Raw genomic sequence first — 23,837 nt, forward strand, 5'->3', positions numbered from 1 at the left:
ACCGCACACACAGTCCCTTTGGGTGCTCATACACGGAGCCTCCCCAGTGGCTCAGCCTCAGCCCACCCAGGCTGCCCCTCCCTCGGAGAAGGCCTTCTTCTCTCCTCCTCTTCCTTCTCCTCCTCCGCCTAAAGATGCACAAAACACTCCTCAGAATAAACCCCGGCTCTTGGCTCCTCCTTCCCCGCCCCCGGCAGCCGCTCCCCCATTCATTTTCGCCCGTCGCCGGGTAAGTCCCTCCCCCCGCGTAGCCCGGCCTCCACTGCTCCCCGCCCGGAGACCGCCGCGCACTTGGACTTCCCTCTCCATTCGCTGGCCGCCTCGCTCCGGGTCCCCACGGCTGCGAACTGATCTGGCGCGGGGGGAGGAGGAAAGCGCAGGCGAGCGAGCGAGAGAGGGAGAGAGCGAGCGAGCCAGAGAGCAAAGCGAGAGCGAGAGAGCCGGGAGGCTGAGGGAGTAGTGACCGCCTTCCGGAGCCGGGATTCATGCCTGTCCTCGGGACCAGCGAAGGGGACTTTACGGCTGAGTATGAGCCAGGCTGCTAGGAGCCAGGTACCCCCACGCCTGCAGTCCCCGCGCCGTTCCCGGTATGCGAGCTGGACGCCGGGCTCTCCCAAGTTCCCACCGAGCCGAATAAAAAGCGTCCTCCCGCAGCTCTCCGCCAAAGACGGACATTGACTCCAGGTAAGGCGGCGCCGGGCACAGCGCCCGGCAGCCCCGCTGCCCTTGGAAACGGCCCCGGACCGCATTCGGGGCGCCCCCGCCCGCCCCGCCCCTCCCCCTCCCGGCACCCTTCGGCTCTTCCGTCGGCCGCCCCGCCGCCTCCAAGTCCTCGCAGGTTCCCGGGAGGGGGAGGGCTGTGTATTCTGGGGCGCCAAGGGTTAAATGCGGGTTTTAGTAAGTGGCGTGTGTGCTCCCCGCGCGCTCCCGACGTGTGTACCATGGTGGGAACTTGATATGGTGCTAGTGTGTATTTGCGTGTGCAGCGTCGTTTGCGTTTGATGCGTGTGTTTGTGCTGTGTGTGTGTGTGTTCGTGTGTGTAGGGGAGGGGGTAAAGAGGTCCTATAACCTACTTAAGGGGCGATGTGTGTGTGCATGTTTGTACGTATGTGTTTGTATGTGTGCGCTTGTGTGTCTTTTTAATTAGGTCTCTCCAGCTTACATGGAATGGGATCCTTACTATAGGATCACGTAGCCATCGGGAAACCCGCTGTGGACTTCCTCTTGGTGCTCTGGGCTTGGGGCTTGGGGAGCATCCTGGGGATAAGGATGGCACCTTATTTAGCCTAATATCGGTACCCTTGAAGGAAAATTCCTCCAAACCATGGAGACCTGGTATAATTGGACTCACCGTTTAATATGAAAGAGAAATGGCCAAACCCTGAGGCAATGACATGCTGTCACTTTAAATTCCACACTGGGCAGGCTCCAGGATTCTGATGGGAATTTGGAGTCACTGGGTAGTGGGTGAAAGAGAAAGGGAGAAGTCAGCGGTGGGCTCCTTGTGTGGGGCTTGACGAGTCTGGGATAGAGTCTACCCTACCTTTCCGTTCGTCATCCTAAGAGCGTAACAGCACCTCCAGCTACTGGTGCTTTTGGGGAGGATCTGGGCAAGTTTGCCTGGATCTCCCTAAAGGGAAAGGAGAAGAGTCCTCAGGGACCTGCTCATCCATCATAGTTACACAGATCATAGAGAAAATTTCATCTGGGGGCAGCTCTGGGTAATAGGGAAGGAGATGAATGGGGCACTTCCCTAAGAGATTCCTCCTTCTCTACCCTATTTCAGAGAGGCTTGGGAAGCCCCAGGAGAATCTTTTCCTAAACTGTGCCTCCTCATGGCTCCATTGGAGTTAGGAAGAAAATGGGAGAGCAGAGAGTGCGTGTGTGTGTTGTGTTGTGTGTGTGTGTGTGTGTGTGTGTGTGTGTGTGTGTGTGTTTCAGTACTGAGGGAGATCTACAATTTGGGAAGGGTTGTGGGTGGGGAATTCGTGGCAGAATCTGGCGGTAATTGACTTAAACTGCTGTTGATTTGCACCTCACATCTCTTGCTTGGCTCCAAAATACTGCCAAGGGCACAGGGGCTGGGTGGAGAATGTCAGTAAGGAAGACAGTGTGGGTCAAGTCCCTCTTTCCTCTTTCCTCCACCTCCTAGGAGGCTCTCTTGGTAAGTCCCTGGGCTACCCTGGCTAGGTCCTGCTGGGCTTGGACTCTGGGGCCAGCCATCGATTTGATTCCCGGCTGCCTCTTCAAGGCTTGCCCTACTCAGCAAAAAATGCTGAGTTTTACTGCTGTTAGCATGGCTTCCAGACTCGGCAGCTGTTACTTTCCCAAGGTAAGAAGAGGCAGCCGTTCTGCCGTCAGGCACAGAGGCTGGTGGGGGACAAGGGCTGAGATGCTGGGACAGCCTGTCGTCCAACCTGGCTGGCAAGGAGCCACTGAAAAGACCTTTTGGGGAAAAGAAAAGTAGAAATATAATTGTGTTTTTAAAATTGTGTGTGTGTGCGCGCGTGTGCGTGCGCGCGTGCGTGGGCGTGCGTGTGTGTGTGTGTGTGTGTGTGTGTGTGTGTCTTCTGGGGAGAGATAAAAGCAAACATGTTCGCAAGGACCTGCCCTGGCGGGTGGGTGACGATGCTACCTGCAGACACTCGCAGACACATGAGTCTCCAGCCAGAGGCTGATACCTCAGGCTGCAGCCTTCACAGGGCCACAAGGAATCTGCTTTGAGAAACTCATGTCAGAGCAGGGCTCCCTGGTTCATTTTGGGGGGGGGTGTGAAATCAGAGGAGGAGACCCTGTGTTCGGAACTGCTCTCGTTTTATCTCTTTTCCAATTCGTAGGCAATTGAAGCTGGAGGAATATTGAAGAACAGACAGGCAGGACTCTGTGGCCCAGAGAGGGGAGGAGAATTCCATAACATTCTCTAGCAAGTTCATGGTATGCCCAGGCTAGATCCTATGCTGCCTGACACCTGGATCAGTGTCCTTTCTACTCCACCACACTGCCCAGGGACTGTGTGTTGCTCCCTATTCCCATCCGGCCACTTTGCTCCCACCTAAAACAATCACTGTCATCCCTCAGCAGACTTCTCATTTCAGAGCTGCTCCATCTGGAAACATGACCCCGGAAAGAAAGGGTCCAATGCTTTAATCACTGTCCCCACTAGACAGACAGACAGACAGACAGATACGCTCACACACACACACACACACACACACAGACACACACAGAGAATTACACACAGGCAAGGACCCAGTACTGATTATGACCGGGAGACAGAGTCCAGCAGAGCATCTGGACTGTACCTGAGTTCTTTATTAAGGAATACTTTGCCTTCCAGAGAGCCAAGTATACACCTATCTACAGATGCAAATACTTCAGGCAAATTAATTTCTTCGTATTCATGAGACTCTTGCGCTATACAGTGATACATACTGCAGTCACCAGAACATGCGCAAGCACACATGTATACGTGCACTCACACACACGTGCACACACGGATTTAGAAATGTTCCCTGCTTGCCATATTCCCCAAAAGGGAATTTCAACCTCCGCACCAAATTGTGTTCCCCTATATGAAGGCATCACCCACACGAAGACTGGGACTCATCATCCCAGGGAAGGGGAGATAGAAAGCCCTGTGAGGGATAGGCTCTTGGGAAGTCAGAACCAAGCCCGTCGTAAAAGTGTTCCCAGACTCCTCGATGTTTGGGGTGCCGGCGAGCACTGAGAAAAAAACATGGGGGTTTCAGGCCCATCTGCAATAGAGCCTTCCACGCAGGCTTTTCTGAGACTGGATGGTGCTTAAGCTCCCAGAAGGGGGAGCTGTGACTCCATTTCAACCAAGGAGAACCAGCTCCAAGATTCCAAATCAGCTGTTGGGCCCCCCGTTGAGTTTCCATGGCCCAGCTCAGGCTGCAATGAATATATTTGAAATGGTACAGGTGGGGACTTTTAAAAAACCCTCTCCCCTAACCAGTTCAAATAAAATGTCTTAGTGCTTGCAAGAGTTTATGCTATTGACTACAAAGTCTTCCGTTTCTCCGGAAGGTCTTTGCCCAAAGGGCCTTCGGTTATGTGAGGAGACATTTTCTGATTGACATCTTCTAGCTTGTTCCCTCCCAATTCCTTAGATGAATCACCAGTACTATCACCTGAACAGGCCTCTAAGGTTAGGCATAACCTAGCCTTCTCTCCCCGTGTTCCCCTTGCCAAAATTCAAAGATAATGAATTGGCCACTGAACTTCTGGTAATCATATTAAAGACAAAATGGGGGTCATGTGAAGAGGACAAATTTTCAAATGTCATTCTCCAAATAATCCCCCTTGTTGTTTTCTATTCTAACCCTTTCTGCACGGAGTACCTTTCTCTTTCCCTCTCTCAGCTTCAGCCTCTACTTTTAAAACTCTTACTGGCATTTTAACATCCAGCTCAAATGACCCTTCCAAGAAGTCTTCCCAAAGTCTTATTTTGGAATAAATCTCTTTCTCCCCTGTTCTCTCATATAATTTTGTCTGAAACACTATTTTAGCTTAGGTCTGTTTGCCTTATTTCATAGCTCCACAGAAATATGTCTAGTTTGCCTTCTTCAATATGGTCTTGGTAAGAGCATTTTTTTCTATCCCCAAGGACTGGCACACAGTAGTTGCTTTGGGAATGTTTGCTGTTACTTCTTGAGTCCAGTCTCAATAATAGCTGCCATCTTTCTCTCTCTCTTACTCTTTCTCCTTCCGATAATTGTTTCATGTTCATGCAAAGCAATACAATCATGGCTTCAAAATCATGCTGCCTATACCATCAGTAAAGGAATGTTAATGATGATACAGACAGGTGAAATTAGGTCCTACTTGGAAGTGACCTTTGCCCTACTATGTTCCAGGGTCTTTTGTTCTCTTCTCATTTAATCTTCCTTTCCACCCAGTGAGGCAGATACAGTCTTTTCATAGAAGAAGAAAGTGAAACTCATGCTGGCTAGGTCCCTTGCCCAAGGTCATGTGACCAGCACAGCTAGAATTAGAACCTAGCTCCCCCTTGCTTCAACATCTCTGCTCTTTCTGGTGGACCACTGTGTTAATGGTAACCATTGTGGATGGCCAACAAGATTGGGTTGTTCAGTGGATTTTAGTATAGCTCGGGGCACAGTATTAACTCTTTGAAATCGATGTTATGAAGGAGTCATGGAGCCATTTGATCAAAGAATTTCGGTGTTTTAAGGTTTCTCATTAACTAGACCTTTCTCCTTATTCAAGGATTCAAAAATCCTTTTTGTGATACCCATAATGCATATCCACTCAATCTGATTTTTAGTACTTTTATCAACGGTCAGGTCATTATCACACAAACCAGCCTATGCTGTATAGGGAGAGCTTTGTTGGAATGTTTTCTCACTGTGACCTGAAATCTGCCTTATGTCCGTCAGTCTCTGAAATCATACAACACAAATATAAATTCTCTTCTAGTTATCAGTTCTTCCCATATTGTGGAAACATAATCATATGATCACAAATATTCTACTTCGGGAGGCCTTATTGCCACAGCCCTGTGTCCTGTAACATTCGTGTGGGCCCCTTGACCAGCTGGATCTTGTTCTCTTGGCATTCTTTAGTTGATCACACTTACAGAGTTTACAAGCCACAAAAGGGCGAGGGTGACCTATAGTTGAGTAAGGATTAAAAGGAGCACTGATTCATCCATTTATTCGACAAATATTTATTAAGTGACAACTATTTTTCGAGCATTGCTCTAGACCAGAGCTATCAAGTAGAACTTTCTGTGGTAATGGATATGTTCTCTGTGCTGTGCAATATGGTAGCCACTAAGCACATGTGACTCTGAGCGCTTGAAATGTGGCTAGTGATACTGATGGACTGAGTTTGTTTTTATTGGTTTTTTTAAGATTTTATTTATTTATTTAGAGAGAAAGAGAGAGAGAGAGCATGAGCAGGGGGAGGAACAGAGGGAGAGGGAGAAGCAGACTCCCCGCTGAGCAGGGAGCCCGATGCGGGGCTCCATCCCAGGACCCTGGGATCACGACCTGAGCCGAAGGCAGATGCTTAACGACTGAGCCACCCAGGTGCCCCATGAACTGAGTTTTTAATTGAATCCAATTTTAATTTCAATTTCAATTTCAATAGCTATCTGTGATGAATGGCTACTCTATTGAGTAGTGCATATCTGGACATCAGAGACGTGGTATGAACATGGTCCTCTTTTCATGGAGCTCAGAGTCTCGTGGGGAGAGATGGGTATAAATGGGTAAACAAATAGATAAGCAAAATAACTTCATGGCATAGTAAATGCCATGCAAATAATTAGGAATGTGGACGATGTAACTTTAGATAGGTTAGCCAGGCGAGACTTCCCTGAGGGCGTGGCACTGGAGCTGTTTAGGCAAGAAGCCAGCCCTGTGGCAAACAATAAAGATGAAGTCACTAAACATGTGCCAGCTTAGGAGAGCCAAGCGATCCTGTGGCTGGAGCTCTCAAATGAGAAGAATGTCGTGAGATGGAAATAAGAAAGGTAGGCGGGGCCAGATCAAAAGGCCTTTGTAAAAGATACAGGAATAAAAAGGCTAGAATTCCACAACCATCCACCCTCCCCCCCCCTCCTAAAATGTCCCTGCTTGGGGAGTGGTCAGCCTGAGGACTGAGCTGAGAAGAGTGTGGAGATTGACAGGAGCTCAGCATCAAGTGCCTTTGACAGGTTTCCATTGTGTCCATTTTTTAAAAAAGATCTATTTATTTGAGAGGGAGAGAGAGCGCATGCATGCCTGAGGGGGTTTGGAGGGCAGGGGCAGAGGGAGAAAGAGAATCTCAAGCAGACTCCCCGATGAGCACAGAGCCCTATCTGTGCTCTATCTCAGGACCCTGAGATCCTGACCTGAGCCGAAACCAAGAGTCAGACGCTTAACCTTCTGAGCCACCCAGGCGCCCCTCATCTTGTCCATTTTTAATCCGTCATTTCAGTGCGTTCTTTTCATCTTAATTTCTAGTCTTGCTCTGAGTGCTACACACTCTGGATGCACGCAGCTCTAAAGGGAGGGGAAGAACTGGAGAGGGGGAAATGGATAGAAAAGGAGAAAGAGAATGAATACTTGGAGAGAAGGTAGTTGAAATGAAGTCTGGTAAAATAAAACAAAAGCTGGCATCATTTTGGATCAGCAGATATTTATTGGGTATCTTGTCTGGGAAAGGCCTTGAACAAAAGGGCTTGGTGGAGACCGTGATAATCCTGCCAGATGCTGGCAATCTAACAGAGGAGGTCTGCAAATCCATAATGATCGTTCATGGTAGATGGACAACTGTCATTTCAGAAGCCTGTGAGAGTTTGGGGAAGGTAAAGATGAGAGGAAGACACAGGGGGTGATGGGGAGGAGGAGGAGGAAGATGGCAGTGACTATAAGGTCTGGAGATCAGAGAACGTATCTTTTCATTTTCTATTTCCATTCATTTTAAATGTCACATAGTAAGAGCACAGGGGCTCAGGGCACCCGATTCTAGTCCCGGCTCCCATCCCTGTATTTCTGGACCACCTTAAGAACCTATCTGCCCCTCTCTGGGCTTGGCTTCTGCAAATTGAGATGGTGGCCTGCCTCACTGAAGGGATTTGCCCCAGCTCAATGAAATATTGCATGACAAAATTCTTGCAAGGGCATGGAGAGACGGCACATGATGGCCATGCTTCATCATAATGTTTAGATATCTTCTCAAAAATGAGCAAATCGAACAGAAGTCACACCTCACGGCACAGACTGTGACTCCAGACCCAGGGACTGAGTAGGAGAGATGTGCCACTCTTGTAACTCTTCATATCAGAGGGATTAAGTGGTAGCATGAAACCCACTGTCCTCCTGGAACGCAGTAGCCTAAAAAGGCTGCCTAGAAATCCATAGACAGTCCTTGCTACTGAGGGGGCCAAGAAGACAATTAAGAAGATAATGAGGCTGAGGGAAAGTGAAATTAATTTCTTTTTTTCATATGAGGGTGAGGGGGAATCTTTGTATCTCAAAAGGACTGTGTTTTGGAGATTGCAGGTGGCCTGAAGGAGAATAGATTGGACAAGACTGGATGTGAGAAAGTTCGGAGGGGTGAATTACTGGGCCTCTCTGCTACCCAGTGGATGCCACATATGGGAATAGCAACCTGGTGCGGACACCACATAGATCATTTGGAACAAATCCTGCTCCCAGTGTGCGGAGATTTTCTCATAGGGTGTGGAGCCGTGTACAACGATGTCGGGGCCACTTTAGGAGCAGCTAAGAGACTGTATCTCCGCCTCCCCCCACCCCACGGGTGAGGAGGTAGATTCATAAGGCAATTAACAAAAGCGAGATGCAATCACTTTTGTGTAAATTGCAAAGGTTGGAACAGCGGGGCTCCAAGTAAATGACCCATCTAAACAGCTAGAACCCTTTGTAAGGGTTAACCCTATACTGGCCCGGAGGGGTTTCTGAGATGTAATTCATCCAGCCTTTCAAAGGTCCTGCAAATGAGCCAGTGGGAACCTCAGTGAGAAATAATGGATCCTGGGGGTAACGTGGAGTGGCCGAGTTACAGATTCCAAGCTGATTCAGTTGGAGGAAGGGCAGACCATCTAGGATGTACGATTGCTTCCAAGCGGTCAGTTCACACATCTGCATTCTAAGAATTAGCAACCCACAAAAGTAGATGAAGTTCTGGGGGGCTGTGGAATTTCTAGAGACTCCAGAAGCCCCAAGATTAACCTGGAAGAGCGTTCTGAGAACTGTGACAGGGACATCTGCCTTAAGTAAGTTCTTTTCAGTCTGCGTGGTAGTGGAGAAGCTACATTTCTCATGGAATATGATGGGCTCTGAGTTCATAGGCACATGATACGAGGGAAGACCTACAAGAGTCTTGGCTGGTGCTATGAAAAACATCTGCACAAAGCAGAAGGACCATTAAAAAAAGAAAATTAGAGCTTTGGTATGTTTAGGAATGGAGGGAAAGCTTGAGAAATCTATTACCTGGCAAGGGGTGGTAATATGGTTTTTCTGCTGAGACAAATTTTGGAGGGAAGACTGTCGGAGCCGAAGTGGTCCTCCTCAAATGCCATTACCAGAGATGGCCAAGGCAAAGGAGGGCCGAGTGGGGTCATAAAGAATTTTATTCTAAATGCTCATCAACAGGACGGCATCATTCAAAGTCCAGTGAAGCCTGACAGACGATTCCTGAAAATATTATTAGATTAGCCTCAGCTTTACCTGAGCTCTCCTTTTCCTCCTGATGGTGGGGATTATGCATTTAGGCATGGGATTTGAGGGGATTCTGGAAAGATCTCACCCACAATATTTAGAGATGGCTGAAATGTCACAGTGACAAAGCCATTCTTGGAGTGGAAAAATGTATGTGCTGAGGTCGTCCTATATCCTCTGTGCTATAACGGGGACTTATTATAGATATCTTGTTGAATATTCTGAACGAGCTCACGCATGGGCGGCATCACGTTTGTTCTAGAGATGAAGAAACCGGGGCACACACACCACAGTGATGTCGCTTGTCCCAGGCCACCCACCGAGGCAATGTTGCGTGGAGGATTTGGACTGTTTTGGTCTGACTTGAAAGTGTAGTGGTTGAAAGCTTTAAATGCTGGAGTTTGAATGCCCCAGCTCTGCCGCCCTTCTAGCTCTGTGACCTTGGCCAGACTACCTAATGTTCTTGCGCCAGTTTCCTCATCTACAAAATGAAGAGGACCATACTGACTCCTCATAGAGATATTGTGGGTTTTAATGAGTTGATATGGTAAGTGCTTGGAACTATGGCTGGCGGACCATCAACGTTACATAAACGTTAACTCTTATTACTTGTTTTTACCGTACCCTGTCCCATTAGATTAAACGTTGCTCATGCCAGTAGGTATGTTCTCCGACTGGAAGTGCTCTGGTGGAGAGATTATCACCAGGTTCAAGGGACTACCTTGCAAATGAGGTTGCTCAATCTTTTTTACCAACACCCCCACCCCCCAGCCCCTGCCCGAGGTGGCAATGTGAGACCAGCAGTTAGGGGAGAGATTGAGAGTGTAGGAGAAGGTGTGGAAGGATATAAAATCAAAATGACTGAGGCAGATTTTTTTATTCTCTATCTTATTATGGGTCAGAAAACAGTTGTAGATATAGGATCATCAGCCATCAGAGCTGAAAATCAACTTCAGTATAGTCCAGATCAATTTTCTCTCACCTTGTTACCTACAAATTTTTTCCTCTTCAACATCAAATTGTATCTGAGTTGGTTCTAGTACCCTCCCCACTGCAGCCCATATCCTTGCACCTCTGGGTTTGGTTTTCTAAGCTGTGAGACTGGGGCTTCCGCAGGTGCATGTGGGAGAGCATGACTGACAGCGTGCTTCATGCTCTTGTGTGAACCACGTTCATCCTCCTCTTGGTTCCCCCTCTTCCTCATCTGCATCATTTATTTTACCAAGTGCTTGCACGTCTTAACATGTTTTATCTCATTGAACCTCCACAGTCTCACTCTCACAGTGTAACTATTCTCCTCCCCATTTTCCAGATGAGGACCTTGGGGCTCCGAGGTGAAAGGATTTGCCCCAAGATATGTAATAAATGATGGCATTGGGTCTCAAACCTGTATCATCAGACACTGAGCGTTAACATCCTTTCACTGAACTGCCCTCCCTCCGTCTGCCCACCTAAGGAGTGGTCCGGCCCTTGGTGGCTTGGCCCGGCCCTTGGTGGCTTGGTGGCGTCCCAAAATCAAGGTTGATTATCGCCGCTTTATCGCCACTGTCTTAGGCCAGGTCCATTGTTGCGGATCTTCAACCGTTCTGTCACGCAGGCCCTGCCCTCAACTCTGGTCTTGTAGGCTCCTAAATGAGAGAGGCATCTATCTTGCATGTTCCAGGAGATGTTATAAATGGTGCCACTGGAGGGAGGCTTCTTAAATCTCCTTAATAACCTGCATTTTGCTTTCTCTCCTTCTTTATCTGTCAGCATCATGAATGTCTTCTACCCTTCCAGGGCTTTCTGGCTGCCAACTTCATAGCCTCTTAAAATAGTAATTTAACTTCACAATGCCTCAGCAGGAAACCTTAGCTGAGTGTGTTTATTTGTACCCTTAAGTTGTGCAAGTTCAAATGCTGCTCAGACCAGGACCAGTCGTCATAGAAAAGCTACTTTCTAGCTCTGCGCCAGAGCCAAGAACCAAGATGTTACTTTTCTTGGGAATAGAATCACTAAAGCCACCTCTGGAAACTAGCACTTTTAAAAAAGCATCTCAGGAAATGGCAGGATGGAGGTGTCTTGAATTGTTACAGCCAGATGCTGCAAGAGAAATGATATATATATCTGATCTCTCTCTCTTTCCACATACACCCAGGCACAGGCACACATATATAAAGAAAGGAACATTAGTATTAAGGAGAAAAACAACACATACAGAGGGATATGTCCAAGGCGAGAGTTTTCCTTCCTTGTTAATGAATATGAGCCCCAGATAGGGTCATAAGATCGTCTACTATCAGAACGTGATCCGGGGGTAGAACTTCCAGCTAAAAATGGAATGGGAAACACACATGGCCAACAAACCTATTAAAAAAGCTAAAATATTCAGGTTCTCTAATAATCAAAGGATGAAAATAGCAATGTGATACCATATAGCATCATCAAAATGGCTTTTTCTTTTTCTTTGATGGCAGCCTCCTGTCTTGGCAAGAGGCAGGGAACAAGACACTGTCCTGTGGCTTTGGTGGAAATCTATAGGGATATATCCTTTCTGAAATGTGGCTTTCATTCTTTCATTTCAACAAACAAACAAACATCGTTCACTGAGCACTTATTCTGTGCCAAACACTGTTCTAGGAGCTAGTAATACAGCAGTGAACACAGCTGACTTGCCCCTGCCTTCTTGGAGCTCACGTTCTCTTGAGGGACAAGTTTACAAATAGGTAAACAAGTGAACATACAGTGTGTCAGAAGGAGATGGGTCGCTTGGCGGGGGAGGGCGTGCCGTTTTGTATAGTGAACCAGGGAAGCCTGAGATGTTGACATTGAGCAGATCTGTAGGCAGGGAGGGGGGTAGCCAGGTGGACATTTGGGGGAAGAACATTCTAGCAAGAATAGAGCAGAAGAAGACAGTCGCTGAGGTGGGACTTGCCTGGTGAGCTGGAAGAACAGTAAGGAGGTCAGCTACGCTGAGGTGATCAAGGGGTGGGGGTGGGGGGGAGGAGATGCCCCAAAGAGGGAGCAGGGGGAAAATCTCGATTTCTATCCCTATTGCTATCGTCATCTCTAGCTCTGTCCCTCTTTTTAAAAACAAGGGGCAAATCCTTCCATTTTTAAGAAATTCCCCATGCTGAGAAGTAAATTAACTATATGTGCACAGGTATGTGAAGAAGGAACTTTATCGAGTATTTAGAATGAAAGAAAAAAAGAAAAGAAACAAGAGAACAAAGTGTGTAATGGGATCTCTGCAGTCACTGAGGAAGTGGTAGAGGAGCCCAGTTTTCACTTAGAAAGTGGAACGAAGACCAGGACCATGATCTGTAAACTGGGGCTATCAACAATACTGCCTTTTGCTAGCTTTGCTCTGCGAGTAGAGCATCCCCATGTGTAAAGTACTTAGCGACAGGCCCCAAGGGCTCAATATATGGTTCCCAGGGTGATATTTATCGACGTGGGCATATTTTGGGTGAGCCATTAAGTTAAAAAATATGTAAGTTAAGATATGTATAGCATGCTCTTTTATAAGATGCACCCTGATATTTGAGTGGTTACCTTTGGGTGAGAGATTATGAGTGAATTTCAGTCTTTTATATTTTACCTGTATTGCCTAATGTTTCTTTAATGAATGTGCATTCCATGGGTAATGAACATTTTAAGGAGTAGGATGTGGGGGATCAGTGAGCAGTTCTTGGAGGGATGAGCAACAGAGGCACAAGCTTTAATGCAGAGTTTGCTAAATTTCTAAGTCACTTGTCCGAAATCACATTTAAATGGATTCGTTTTTGTTTTTTGTTATTTTTTCTTTTTTTACTTGGCCTTTGCCTGAGCAGTGCTACTCATAAAAACCAAAGATTGGGTAAGTGATTTCTACTTTCTAATACACGTTACAGTAGCTTTCGGACCCTTAAAAGAAAAGCTGCACCACCTTTGTAGCACCTAGAAGCATTTAGCATGTTGGTTGTACCTTGTGTGCTACGATTTGGAAAGCATGGATTCAGTGGCGGACCACCTTGGAATCAGAAGACTTTCGTTCTGACTCTATCCTCATTTTTAATTTTGGGTAAGGAGGGCCACCGCGGGGGTAGGAGGCGTTGAGCAGGCAAGACTTGTCACCTCGCTGTCGACACCAGAGTAGCCACTTTCTCTGCTCTGCTTTATTACCTTTTTTTGTATAAGAGTTGAATAAGGAGTTCCAAGGCTCTAAAAAATGACTTGACGTTATTGGCTGAAATGTTAAATGGACTCTAAAGTGGACTTAAAAGTGACAGATTTTGTCTTAGATTAAGTCATTGTACGAAGCTCTTCAGGAGACCGTATATGACTGTGACACATCTCCAAGGGCTTAGAAGGAACAAAAGGCATATGTAAGTCTCTCCCTTAGCCACCTTTGTAATCACAATGTATGACCTATATAATTGCCATCAACAGATTAAATGAATTAAAAAAAGTATGCGCTATATTCGAGGCAGCCTCTTCTAGAAATATTTCCGTAGGAAACCTTAGGAGTGAAAGCGTGCTAATTCACATTGCCCAGGAAAGGCTTGGGATAGGTGGTGTCATTGGAGAGAGGGATCTGTACTTGTGCAAGTGGAAGAGGGGACATTCCAGGTAGAGCAAATGGTAGGCACGAAGACATGACACCAAGCTTATGTCTCTTTTTCATCACAGAGCCATAGAATGTTAGAACTGAGCCAGAAGAGACCTTAGGATCCATTGTGTTCAACCTACCTTTTTCAGAGAAGCTAAGACTCTGACAGGGGGACTGTCATGGCAAAGGTCACAATCTTTATTAGTAGGGATGCTAATCTAGAACCCCAGATTCCTGACTCCCAGACAGTAATCATTCCATTAGCAGAACGTTTTCATATCCTATCCCGTGGTGTGCTAGTTCTTCAGAAACTCCAAGGAAAGTTTGTAGTGTGGTCAAATACATTTGGGAGATGCTTCGTGATCTACCTTGTTCTTAGAAATCGGATTATATATAAACAAATTCAAATTTCTGGCAAAGTTCTTTGAGAGAGGGAGATTTTCAAGCTAATTCAAGCTTTCTCAAAGTTATTTGACCACAACATTTCAACTTCCTGTATTTTTCACTTCATTCTTATTAATAATTCTTTATAGCTTATTTTAGGAGACTCTACTCTAGACAAATATATCTCCCATTGAAAAATCAGAGTATTATGCATATGGAAAAAGGTTTTATAAGCAATTCTGATGGTCTATATTATTTCAGGGATGATGATCATATTAAAAAATTATTATAAAGAACAATAAGAAGGGTAGTTTCCTATTTCACCTTCCTCCCTCACTCCCTCCTTCTGTCTCTTTCTCCATCCCTCCCTCTCTTCCCCTTCCTTCCTTCCTTCTTTCGTTCCTTCCTTTCTTCTGCCTTTATCATCTTACTTTCTTGCTTTATTTCTCTCTCCCTCCTTTTGTCCCCCTTTATCTCTCTTTTAGTTTATTCCTGCTTTCTTCCCGTTCTTTTTTCCCCCAAAACACATTTCTTTTTGAGGATTTACTATGTTCCAGATTCTGGACCATCTGTGATGAATAGGACACTTTCCTGATCTAAAGCTCTTGCCAGTTTGATGAGGAAACAGATGTGCAAACTGAGATAATACAGAATAGCTGCTGCTGAAATTAGAACATGGGCAGCATGTTAGGAAATGGAGGGGAGGTCTGTCTGCATGAGCCACAGAGGTTGCACAGCCAGTTGGGTAGATGGAGAGAGGGCATGCCAAGGGGGCAGTAGGAGAGGAAGTAGTTCAGTGTGACTGGAGAACATGTTCAGCGTGAAGCTGGAGAGATAACCTAGGGCTGGAACATATAAAGCCTCGGAACTCATATTAAGTATTATGTGTTTAGAAAATTATCAATAGCTCTTACGAAAAGGATTGACATGACCAGATCTGGGCTTAAGACAAGAAGAAGGGCGAGGGGAGGGGAGAGGGGTTCGGTGGCCCTTTGGCACGTTATGGTTCAGTTGACACATGGATGACCTTCTAGGGTAGGACAGTGGCAAGGACGTGGACAGATTGCAGAAATACTGTGGCGTGTGACAAAGGGGAGGGAGGGGTTAAGGATGCCTTCCTCCAAGGTTGTGCCAGATCTAGTCCTGCTCTCTAAATAGCGCTTCCAGAAACAGCGGTGTCTCAATTATCTCACCGTGGGCTGTGAAATTCTGAAAAAAAAAATAATAAAAAAAGTCTCAAAACAAAATTAAGTTTAATTTGCTTTAATTGAAAAATAAACACATGCCCTGTACAGCACTCTCAAGAGGAGGGAAAAAAAAAAAAGGCTTAAAAACGAAATGAACAGTTGGGTGTGGTAGGCCCTCAATTATTGGAAATCCTGAAATGATAATTGGCATGGATCAAGAAAATGAATTCAGAGTGAAAGTCAGTAATGGGAAATAGAGGCTTTCTGTCCAGGTAGCGGTTTTCCGGAGGTCTTGTGAGGTGGTTATTTTTAAATTATTGCTAAGAACATTCATTTATAAGGCAAGCTTGGAATAAAGGAAGGAGCACAGAACGTGGAGCCAGACAATTTGGGTTTGATCCTGTCTCTTTCACTTTAATCGTGTGGCCTTTGGTAAGTTGTTCTTGGCTTTAGGCTCATCATCTGTAGAAGGGGGCTAATAATCCATCCATCACTGGATTCCTGTGAGGATTGTGTGATTCATGTACCTGGAAGTTCTAACATACTGGTAAGAGGTGATGGGGAAAGACAAGTAGGAGGAAGGGGGAGGAAGAGGAGGAGAGGTAGAGGAAGGTTTGCAGGAGGATCCAGACAAGAAGGAAGAGGAAGGGTATTAGAGTGAATCCAATAGCGCATGATATTTATTGAGAGCCTCTGTGTTCAGGCCTCGTGCTAGATGCTGGGGGTAAGATGGCGAGAAACAGCTGAGCCTTGCCTCTACAGCACCTATATTCTGGCAGTAAATATTTTCATCTCTAGGTCGGCCGTAGAATGGAGTCAGGAAGAGAGACTGAGCTAAGGGTGGCATTTAGAAAGCCTTGAGATGTGTCTTAGGAGCTCTTGACTTAAATAGGCATTTTTCTCTCTGTTCACAACCACTCCGCCTTCCCCATTCAAGTACAGGTGCTTTGACTCTGGCTTAGGTTCTGCCTGTCTCATGGGCAAGTCTGCTAATCACATTTGTAGGTAATAGGGGCTTGGAATTGTAAACTCAAAGTGTCAGGTTCTTATAATATTGGCATCTTAGAATCCTAGTTGTAGAATTTTAGGATCTATCAAATCTTGGAATCAGAGAATCTTAGAATAATAATCTTAGAATAATAAAAGCTAGTGTCAAAATCTCATAGACTCGTAGAATGTAATATTCATGGAATATAAAAATCAACTCTTAGTACCACCACATCTTACAAATCACAGAATCATGAAATTAGAGTCTTCTAGAAGAGAATGGCATTTTATGGTTATCTGGTCCACCCTCCTTTCCAATTCATGGAAAATACTAATATAGCATTAAAAATACAGACATTCATAGGAATCTTTGTATGGGGAAAAGGTGGCCCTAAAGGAAATCTAAAGCTTAATAATGTTGAGGGTGAATATATCGTCCAAGGGACACTGATGGTGGACACAGATGGAGTTCCTGAACATAAAAGGTTTTAGTGGGGTGATGGTTGACTTGACTGACACCTAAAATGAACACTTATCGAATAGGAAGCTCAAAGCAAAATAGGAATTCATGTCTTTGCTCACTGACCCTCCCTGCTATAGTTATTCATGTGGGCCAAACGTAGCCATGGTGTCATTTTAGAAAATAGTCCCCTAAATATTGGCCCTCTTGTTTTGGATTGTAAACTTCAGGAGGGTAGGAGTGAGAGGGGATTCTATATGACATCTATGAACTTTCTAGAAAAGTCTTTTCATGTGAGGCCTCTCAGGCATCCAGTCTTACTGTCTTTTCTCTCAGAGCTTCCCCTTGTGTACACATGGTGAACTACTGGTGATCCGTGTCCTTGCTTGTGTTTTCTCTGAAGTATTGGCTTCTACTGCCAAGACTTTTTTTGTTTAAAACTTGGCATCCATTTTGTATGTAGTAATTGTTCTCTCCACATTCTCTCACAGGACCTTGGATCCAGCCGTATATTTTGACAGGTGCAGGAAGAACCTGGCTTAAAGAAGTGTAGAGTGTGTAGAGGTTTCTACTTTATGCCATGGAAGCTTTGTATGTATGTGTGTGTGTGGGCGTGTACATTCGTGTGTGTGCACATTTGTGTGTGCGTGTACATTTGTGTGTATGTACATTTGTATGTGTGGGGGGGCGTGTACATTTGTGTGTGCATGTACGTGTGTGTGTACATTTGTATATGTGTGTACATTTGTGTGCGTGTACATGTGTGTGTACATTTGTGTGCGTGTACATTTGTGTGTGCGCACATGTACATTTGTGTGTGCACATTTGTGTGTGCACGTGTACATTTGTGTCTGCACTTGTGTGTGCGTGTACATGTGTGTGCGCGTGTACATTTGTATGTGTGCGTGTACATTTGTGTGTGTACATTTGTGTGGGGCATGTACGTGTGTGTGTGTGTGTGTGTGTGTGTGTGTGCACGTGTATGCACGGCAGGTGTGCATGTGCTGCTTCCCTAAAATGTGAGTCTGGACCTTCTTCCTTCTTCACATGAGCATGTGATTGCATTTGAATATACTCCTGGGTTCCTATGTGCCTTTGTATGGGGATAAACTTGTGTGGAAATGAATGTGTTTTGAACCGGTTAAGATATGTAAATGATTCTGTGGCTCTTGACATACATTTATTGAGCATCTGTAATGCTTCTGACAATGGAATAAGTGTTTTCATGGATGGTAATATATTTGATTTTACAACTATGAAGTAGTTATTGTAGATATTACAGTTTCAGTTTTGAAGATGTGTCAACTAAGGCTCTTAGAATTGAAGGGAGCAGGGCTGGTATTTGAAATAGAGTCTTTATATTAAAGACTCTGTTTATGTGTTTTTGGTCTGAGTGTACTGGTGTGTGCGTACAGATTGTGTGTGTGTGTGTGTGTGTGTATGTGTTCACACACACACACCCATATGCTCACGGGTGTGTGGGGTTGCATGCCTTCTTCCTCATATGCATTTCTTAAAATGCATGGATGTGTAAAGAGATGAATATATATGTAGCTAAATTATGCACCAGCTAAAGCTCTAATCATCCAGCAAAGTACATCTGTGTAGCTGATATTGGGGGCGAGGGGAGTGTGGATGGTGTGAGCTGTAGGGGAAGAGTATCCAAGAGGCAGAGGATGGACAGCTCAGTATAAATTTATCCACAGTGCTGACATGGCTATGTGCTTTGCAAGGATCCTTCACCACAAATGATTAACCCCTGAGGGCATTTTTCTTAAAATCCTTTGAAAAGCATCCAGATGTGTCCGTGTTGGGTGTCCTGAGACCAGTGTTTGTAAAATGCTCATCTAGATATTAAAGCGGGCTTTAAAAGAAGAAGGAGCAAAAGGAGGCGAATGCTAGGGATGTTTGTGATACGGAAACTTAAGGTAACAGGAAGCTCCTTTGTGGTTGCTTTGGCAGGTGCAGGGAGAGTAAAATTCTGCAGATGGTTTCTCCCGTGTTCCACTCCCATTATTTCACCTGGAGCCTGTAAGAAGTCTCAGACGCGGGCCCTGTTTTCCTGTTTTGCAGATGACAAGATTGAGACTCGGGGCTACTTCACACAGGAACAGAGCCAGGATTTGAACCCAGGTTTTCCTGCGTGTGTGATTTCCCTCCCCCCACGCCTGTCCTCACAGTTTCCTACTCTGAGGGTTTTCCTTCAGGCTGCGACCCGAACCCCCATAAATCTCAAGCCGTCCGACACCCAGCTAAGCCACATAAACATTCCGGATTCACTGCATTGATGCTCTGAGGGGCTGAAATAGAACTTTGAAATTCTCCTTCACTTTTTTTTTTATAATTTTTTATTGTTATGTTAATCACCATACATTACATCATTAGTTTTTGATGTAGTGTTCCATGATTCATTGTTTGTGCATAACACCCAGTGCTCCATGCAGAACGTGTCCTCTTTAATACCCGTCACCAGGCCAACCCATCCCCCCACCCTCCTCCCCTCTAGAACCCTCAGTTTGTTCCTCAGAGTCCATCGTCTTCTCCTTCACTTTTAATTAAAAAAAGATTTAGGCTAACCCTGGGTTTCCACTTCTGTTTAACTGCGAATGCTTTTAACCGTTGCTGTATTTTTATTGTTACAAATGTGACGCACCGATCCATCTTCCTTGTAACGCTTCTCGGTTTCTGCTCCATCTGTTGAAGAGAAAACATTTGCAGAAATCTCTCGGCTTCTCTCCAAGGGCTGAAACTTCAGTTGTAGCAAGAAATGCAGTGCAGGAAATGGGGTTGGCCATTGGTGAAATCGGGAAATTGGCAAAATCTGTTTCTAGGATCTTTCTGATTATCATTTTCCCAAAGTGAAGATTCTCTCAAGTGCCCGGCCAGCACTGCTGGGTTCCCCTGACTGCACCTAGGAGTATGCTGGACCCCCCCCATATTTAGGTTTTACCACTCTCCTTTACAATGGAGCCATCGATTCTGTTCTTTTTGACTGTGCCCTATTCTAAGCTAGATCCTACATGGGCTTTTTTCTGATAAACTATCATTAGTTTTTTTTTTAAATCACTAATTCTTAATAATGACAGCACTTGGCGTGGAAGGGGCATTGGACTTGGCATTGGTAGACTTGAGTTCAAGTCCTTACTTTGTCATGTTGTAACCTGGCAAGTCGCTCCAACTCTCTGAGCCTGGATTTGCTGGGAAAGTCACGGGATCGAATGGTTTCATTAAAGCCCACACGCTCTGAAATTGTGAAATGCTGCACTCATTCTATGCATATTCACTCATGCTTTCCATTTGTTATTTCATTTTGTTTGTTCATTCTTTCATTTATTTATTTACGGGACATTTGCTGGATGAAGGCTACGCTTTGGTGTGGGTGATACTAACACGAATAAGGTCAAGTCCATACATAACCTTCAAAAGCCCACACATGTGGTAGCAATAAATGTTGCCATAAGGTCATGAACAGGCTATGGTTTCCTCTTCCTGAGGGGATCAAGGGATTCTTCAAAGAGGGGATGACCCTGAACTGAACTTTAAGGAATAGGGGGTTTATAAGGGTTGAAGTGGGAATAGGGTAGAGAAAGTATACTTGGTAGAGGGATTGGCTTGGGAAAAAGTAACACAGGGGTAAAACGCATTGGGGCATGCTGGAAATGTCTGCAGAAAATCTAGAAAGCAAAGGCAGAGATGCTGGCAAGAGATGCAGAGAGTGAGACATGGCAAACAATGGGGTAAAGTGGCAATAGCTAATGGTTGACATGTGGAGGTGGGAGGAGGCCACTGATAGATGTAATTGAGGATACAGTAGTCTAATGTAATGTTGTGATTTATAATAAGATATATTTTTGGTCTTCATCCTTGGAATTTCCTAAGCGATAAGAAGCAATGAAAGTATCTTTTGTTATGTCAATGAGGTGGCTTTTGGATGACACCGAAGGATGGGGGCTGGTTGCCAGGGGACCCAACCATGTGATTGGAGGCTGGAACTTTGAGCCCAACCCCTCAACCCCCAGGGAGGGGAGAGGGGCTGGAACTTGAGTCGGTCACCAGTGGCTCATGATATAATCAGTTGTGCCTGTGTACTGAAGTCTCCATAAAAACTCAAAGGGAGAGGGTCAGGAGAGCTTCTGGGACCGTGAGCATGTGGAGGTCCTGGGAGAGTTGTGTACCCTGAGGGAGGATGGGGGTCTGGAAGCGCCCTGCCCTTCCTCCATGCCTGCCTGTGCCTCTCTTCCATCTGGCTGATTCAGAGTTGTATCTTTTTTATAATAAACCCATGATCTAGTGAGTAAATGGGTTTCCTGAGTTCTGGAAACCATTCTAAGCTAATTCAGTTGAATCCAAGAAGGGGCCAGGGGGGATGTCTGATCTATAGCTAGTCGATTAGAGGTACAGATAGCAACCTGAGTTTGAGATTGGCATCCTGCATTGGAGCAGGTTGTTGGAATGTCCAGTCTGTAGTTGGCCTTGAGACTGGCATCTGAAATGAAATGGATGGGGGACAGTCTTAAAGGACTCAATCCTAAACCTGTTGGTAGATAGCGTCAGAATTTAGTTGAATTGGGGCACCTGGGTGGCTCAGTCAGTTAAGCATCAGATGTCTGATTTTGGCTCTGGTCATGATCTCAAGGTTGTGAGATCGAGTCCCGTGTCAGGCTCCGTGCTGGGCGTCGAGCCCGCTTAAGATTCTCTCTCTCTTCTTCTCCCTCTTCCACATCTTAAAAAAAAAAGAGAATTGAGAATTGAGTCGAATTATAGGACACCCAGCTAGTATCCGGAGAATTGTCTGTTGTTGGTGTAGGAACCCCCACCTTGACCCTCCACATTGAAATTCGTCCCAGAAAACCTAAAGACCCAATAATAATGCTAGCTAGATGGTGAGCCCCACAGCTGGAGCCAAAGTCAAGTTGGTCTGCCTGCAGTGTATGCTCTTAATCTCCTCACTATCTAGAATGGCATTTTAGGAATATCTGGTTAGCTCTGGGAAGGAGCTGGGAAAGAGAGAGAGGCTGAGCAAGTAACAAATTATGGTTACTCCTGAGGGCAAGAAAATTTCTTGGAACTCTAAAAAAGAGGTCACTGGTGATGAAATGCTAGGCATAATTTTCAGCCTTTTCAGGGAGACATTTGGGCCAAGGAAGAGCGTCTATGTGGGCAACTTCCTGGTGCCCCAAAGGGAGAAGATGGGAATTTGAGAGGAAATTGGGCCCCGCTCTGGCCTCTGTTACTTAACATCCTTCATGTGGACTCTCACGGGTTCTTAGGAGATACCTAACTTTTCTGGATAACATCATGGAGGCTGCCTTCCTTGGCAATCCACCAGAGATAGAACCCCAAAGTGAAAGAGCCATAAGACATCACATGAACTTTATTTTTTGTGCTCCTGTAATTTCATTTTTTATAGCATTTTTTAAAATCCTTGAAGTAAGAGCCATAGAATCAAGAACTCTGTGGTCTAAAATGTATCTGGGATGTTTAGCCTCTTTCTCAAATTGTGAACGCCAATGCCCACACACCTCCATTCCACCTCATTCTGTTGTGGTAGTCCCTGCACGTTGGCTTTTCTTTCATATACAGGCCTCTTCTATACCATGCTCCTTTGCCCAAGCCTTGTAAATTGATGACTCTCAAATGCTGGTTGAAAATTTGATGTCTAAATGTGAAGGACAATCTTTTATTTTAAGATTATGTCCTCTCTCTTTTATGTTTCTGGTTAAAATGTACTTTCTCTTACAAAATGCTGGCAATGGTAATTGCCGTCTCTGTATTATGAAATGCCCTTTCCTAGAACAAGAACACTTCATGTGGGTCAAAGAAATTGGTTTTAAAAATTTGATTTGGCGGGTGCCTGGGTGGCTCAGTTGGTTAAGTGACTGCCTTCGGCTCAGGTCATGATCCTGGAGTCCCGGGATCGAGTCCCACATCGGGCTCCCTGCTCAGCAGGGAGTCTGCTTCTCCCTCTGACCCTCTTCCCTCTCGTGCTCTCTATCTCTCATTCTCTCTCTCTCATATCAATAAATAAAATCTTTAAAAAAAAATTTGATTTGGCCATGGCGTCTGAAAGGCTGTTGACGTTGTAACCCACACAGAATAAGTCTCTTTCTCATTCCACATTTGACTTCAAAAAACAGTGATCGTGTCTTTGTGTGTTTCTTCATCTCCTGTAAGACCTGGGTAATGTTTTGCCCATAGTAGGTCATCATTAAATGTATAATGAGGAAGTGAATCTCCAGGTAATCAAAAATGAACTGAGTACCTTTTCTGTGTTCAGGGCTGCTCGATGTAGTGAAGTAGGCACAAGAGTATAAATAAATTGCACTCGATAGCAAAGCTTACAATCTAACCTTCAGAGTTGAGGAAGCATAGTGGTTAAGGGCTGAAGCTGGGAACCGGACCCCCGGGGTGTGAAGCCAGGCTTCTGCACTAACTAGCTATGTAACCTCAGGCAGTTTACTTAACAATGTTTTTCCTATCTCCCTATCTGTGAAGCAGGTGTAATATTAGCCTCATAGAGTCGTATTGATTACAGGAGTTTATTGAGGTAAAATTTTTAGAGCAGTGCCTGATACATCCTGATACAAGGAGAGGGGCCAGTGGATATTAAGTGTCATCATTAAGGTTTACAGAGTGGAAATGAGGGAGTAGGTGACCCATGTGGACTTGGGTCAGAAGACCAAGGTTCAAGTTCCTCATCCACCACTTATTAGTAAAGTAAACTTAAAAGAATCACTTAACCTCCTTCTGTGAAACCAAGTTCAGAGCTGAGTAACAGTCCCTAAGACTTTAGAGAAACTAATGTTCCTAAGATGCGGAAGTTGAAAAAGCCTCCTTGAAGCTGAGTCGGGTGTTGCCATGAAGAAGGGAGTGAGCTGGGTGGCTGAAAAGGTGAAGTAGCCTATGGAAAAGATTTAGAGCCACCTAGTTTCCTCTTTCTGGAAAGTTCTTTGAATCATGAGTAAGATGATTATTTTCTTTTAGGGTGGGAGGTATTGAAACTGTTGCAACTGTTGGGACATTGTTTTTCCTAGAGACA

The 23,837-nt window shown here is 45.3% G+C and overlaps 1 protein-coding gene across 1 annotated transcript in view; it reads left to right on the forward strand.

Annotated features, from left to right (window-relative positions):
* Window positions 1-281: 281 nt before the first annotated feature.
* BRINP1 (BMP/retinoic acid inducible neural specific 1) overlaps window positions 282-23,837 on the forward strand; it is a 175,074-nt gene continuing 151,518 nt past the window's right edge. Inside the window, exon 1 of the mRNA XM_027616802.2 lies at window positions 282-684. The gene's annotated coding sequence lies outside the window, so the exon portion shown is untranslated. The remainder of the gene's footprint in view (window positions 685-23,837) is intronic.

The sequence above is a fragment of the Zalophus californianus genome, chromosome 13 (genome assembly GCF_009762305.2).
Source record: "Zalophus californianus isolate mZalCal1 chromosome 13, mZalCal1.pri.v2, whole genome shotgun sequence".
Classification (NCBI taxonomy): Eukaryota; Metazoa; Chordata; class Mammalia; order Carnivora; family Otariidae; genus Zalophus; species Zalophus californianus.